The following is a 4,681-nucleotide window of genomic DNA, read 5'->3' on the forward strand; positions in this document are numbered from 1 at the left end:
CTCTCTCTCTCTCTCTCTCTCTCTCTCTCTAGTGTCCTCTCATATTTATATATGGCATCACAAAAGTGAGAATCATTCACTAATGTATTTAAAATAATGATGATTGTCATTCCTTGGTTATGTTTTGCGACTTTTTTAAAAAAAAATAAAATTGTGGGAGTGATTATTTCACTGTGCTGGTGGTGGTGGTGGTACTGGTAATATGGTCGATTCATTTCCAAATGTAGCTTATCTGTTCTGGGGAGAAAGCAAATAAGCAATTGCATTGGGTATTTGTGTGTGTCTGACGTGCAAATTTTGTAACGAATGACCGAATGTATAACTTTCTATTGATATTAATAGTCCCCTTACAGTACAATGAATATGCCTCCCACTGTAGCTGCTACTTTTATATAATGGTCATCCTTGCCTGTCGTCGTAATCCCGTGGAGTTACATCGTATTTTACTTAGAATGATTAGCGTGTAGTTCTACGTTAACTGAAATATTTGACGTTTTACTATAACTCTGAAGTCCTACTCACTGCCTTCTCGTGGCGGGGGTGTTGTTTACAAAATTGAGAGGACGAAAAGCGAATGTCCGGCGCTTTAACCGGGTTGGTGGACAAGGCGAGTCCACCTAGGGGAGTTGGAAAACCCTGATTCCAAACCAATGGTGCACATAGGCTCCAGTATCCTGAGGGAACAAAAATGGCGTATGAATCGATCGTTTGTCACCGGCTTCCATGGGACTGCATCTCTTCACGATGCTCCATTGTCTTGTGGATCAGATCTTAAGGCCAAAGGCTCCGGTTGTGTCCCCCTAAGAAAACCACCTGCTTCGGTCTGGGCGGTCGGGCAGTATCACAGCCCTCACACAAATCAAATGAGATTTGTGCGGCGCATATGTATCTGGTGCTTCCTTGTACCAATATTTATGTGTTTAAATAAATAAATAAACTCTGAAAGGAGTATATTTCAGGAATTCTTAAGTAGTTTAGATGGTAGCAAGTTTCGACATTATGAGGTTTCTTGGAATCATTTTGAAAGTTATTAAGATCCCAGATATCTGGTTAAAGATTATGGGGATATGACTCAAAATTGCACAGTAACGGGAATAATATCCAATTCTTACTATTCTCGCCGTCCAGCTGATCTATGAAACTTCATTTCCAGTTCTTTGTTGTTGTCTTTGTCTTCGCAGTCTTTCCAGTTGTTCCAAACCCACTCTGTGGTCATGCTCCATCTAATATTTCTCTTGTGAATTGTCAGTGTGATTTCTAATGCCTCTGCTATCACTCCATTTGTATGTCACCACTCAAATGTTCATGCAAACTGTTTCTAATTACTTTATTTCCATAACTAAGTTCTCGGTACGTGTTTATAAATTAGCTCACTGGTGCAGTGCATCGTCCAAAGAAATTCACGTACTACCGCCTTGGAGTTATTCAACTCCCAGAAACATTGTCAATAGCACATATTAATTATAAAAATTAATTACGTAGGAGTCCTTAATTTCGTTTTGTAACATTAAAAAATGGTGAGTAGGCAGTATTTACATAACTACAGACAACCATTTTGTGAGATTTATATTGCAGTTCTTCATTCTTAAGAGTCAAAACACTTGATTATAGTCTACTCATGAATAACCTTGTTCACTTCTTAGTGGCGTTAATATCACAATGTATATGTTTATTGTTTTGTGTGTGATTGCAGTTCAAGTAAGTTTATAGCAGTACACTTTCATGTCGAAGGCGCCATACCATAAACTGTAACTTTAAACTGGCTAGATGTCTATAGGTGAACAAACAGTAACCAATGGTTTGTAAAACTATTCTTGGCTTTATGTGATATGACCACAATTATTTTTCCGCTTACCAATGATTCCGTTTATCTATAAATATACTGAGTCTCATGCTTCTTTAGTCTTAAGTGCAAGTCAGGTTATTAGTTTTCGTTTTGCCCATAAGTGATAAATAAGTTATTAAAAGTAACACTCTTACTCTTGTTCGTGACCCTTGAAACAACATGTGATAAGTTGGAGATATGTAGGAAATTGGTTATAAATGAAAATCGCGATCTGTGCTATATGAATCAATATTGGCTAGGCGATTAACCAGATTTTGGGTCGGGTAGTCGGTCTGTTGAGTTATTAACAGTGGCTGATTTTAGCTAGGCAACGAGCGGTCTTACGTTTGACCCCTGTTGTAGGTTCACACTTCCTAGAATTCTCAAATTAGAACGGAATATCTATCTAGTAACTCGTCGTTAATTGTCTGACCAAATGCAGCCCGTTCTCTCAGTTATCTTCATACTAAATTAAATATACAGTTGATTGATCACTGAACAGTATCAAGTTTGTCTAGTTCTCTGAATGATAATCAAGTTTCAGTGTCATTACAAGTCTGAGTGACTCGATATTGCGTACGCTGTACTGAGATGTGAGGTGGTTGATAGGAAACGCTGCTCCACATAGGTTCCGTGATATCCGGCACTTATCAGCAACAGGTGCGTGATGCTCCTTAGCTGCTTTAGTCCCGTGTCTCGTAGATTCACAATCAAAAACGTTACCAATGAGCTTTTCCGATTACGACTATTCCCGAGCCGGCATCTAACGGTGTTAATGTCTTACTCTAACTAATCCACGATATTGCACGATCATCTTCCATTGTCTGAGATAGCTATCTGTCTGTACGTGTAACGGATTAGCTCCACTGGTCACGGCTAGAAATCCGAGAATTCCCTCACTATTGATCACATGGTAACTATTAGAGTGGGGTTGTGAAGATTAAGTTTTTTTATTGTGACCATGAATCGATTGATGTTAGACCACCATTGAAGACCTGGAAGCACTGTGTAGTTCCGTGCTTCGTTAATCGTTCACCTCGATTACCGTTATAATACAAATCTTAACGGTGCATAAAATCAGAAGGCAAAGGGAAGCGGCAGCTACAGTTTTATTGACAAATGACTCAGGGCAGAAATTTATAAGCACCTGAGTAAATATCAGCGAGCGAAACAAAAATGACATGCGTTGGAGATGTCGGGGAAGCCAACTCACTTTAATCAAGCGTTAATCAATATTTATAGTCAGACAAGAATAAATGACAGACATGTGATAAATAGGATAAAAAGTGTACACATACCTACGCTCATATAAAAATGATCAGAGTTAATAAGTGAATAGTGAAAACATGAATCATGATGGATATGTGAATTGACTTGTCCAGAAATTAGAATAAGGTATATGGGCTTAACATATCAACCGATACTACAACTGGAAGCCGGTTACGTCCTAGTGGTTTGTTTAAAGTTGGACATTAATACCGCTGGATGCCGGCTCAGTGGTCTAGAGATAAAGCGTTCGTGTGAGACCAAGATTCCTGGGTCGCTGATAATATCCGACCAACGAATATTGGGTATCTTGTGTAGACAACTATTTTTAAATACTTATACCTTTTTAATGATAGTTGTAGTAGTTCTCCTAAAAGCCAAACTTTCTTTTCAGGAGAAAGTGATATGGCAGAATAATGAAAAACAATATTACATTTTCACCTCAATGATAATCTTTATTCAAACATTACTTCCATTTGTTTTCTTTAAAATTAAATCTGATAATAACTTAGTGTAGTATCTGTGTTGATTTCTATTAAATATTTTATTCAACAACAATAACATTGAAACTAGTGACTGACTTCAAGAGGTATTTCCTGGGGCTCTAGTGTGAAGCAGTGACCAGTGGAGTTCAACAAGATATGTTGTGAGATATCAGCTCACTGAAGACAATGGTGGATGTGCCGCTCAATTTCGTGGATAGGTTGAAGTTAGACATTAACACCGTTGAATGCTGACCGGCTCAGTGCTCTGGAGGTTAAGCGCATGCGCTAGACTGATAGATCCTGGATTCGAATCTCGCGGGGCGGGATCGTGGATGCGCACTACTGAGGAGTCCCGCAATGGAACGAAACGGCCGTCGAGTGCTTCCAAGTTTTCCATGGTGGTCTAGCTTCAATTGATTCATGATTTCAACTATTACTACCATCTCCACCAACACCCTTCTGATAACACTAACATTAATTGATTTCAGCATATTGTTTATTCGAATACATGTGATATTGTTCACACGCTGTTACTACACTTTTTGTCTTGACCTGCATTTGCTGGTGTGTATAATATCGAAGAGTTAGGTCATCTACGAAGTCCAAATCGTCTAATTGCATTCAACCTGTCCAATTTTTTTATTCCGTGCTTTCTGTCATATGTAGAGTTCTTCATGGTGCAGTCAACCATCAAAAGAAAGAGGAAGGGGGAGAGTATGTACCCTTGTCCATCTCCGGTTCTTACTTGGAATCGGAAGAAACCCCATGTCTTGTATTCCTTTATTAGCCGAAGGTCATTCATTTAAAAAAACAACTTACAATCAGATAATTATATTGAGGCAGTGAGCATAGGATTTACATATACACCATCTTTTCTTTAGTCTTCTTAACCTTCTACCTCCAAGCATTTCACTTTCGATTAGTGATACATACTACTTATATCTATCGATATCAGTAGCACACACCACATCACATCTTTGGAAGTATTTATTTCATCCGAAAACAGGAGATAACTAAGACGCGCAGGAAATGTGACAATCAATTATTTTTTTAAATGAGTTATTTAGAATAAACTAATATTTTATGGTTCAAAACTTTTTTTTAT

Source organism: Schistosoma mansoni, chromosome 6 (genome assembly GCF_000237925.1).
Source record: "Schistosoma mansoni strain Puerto Rico chromosome 6, complete genome".
Taxonomy (NCBI): domain Eukaryota; kingdom Metazoa; phylum Platyhelminthes; class Trematoda; order Strigeidida; family Schistosomatidae; genus Schistosoma; species Schistosoma mansoni.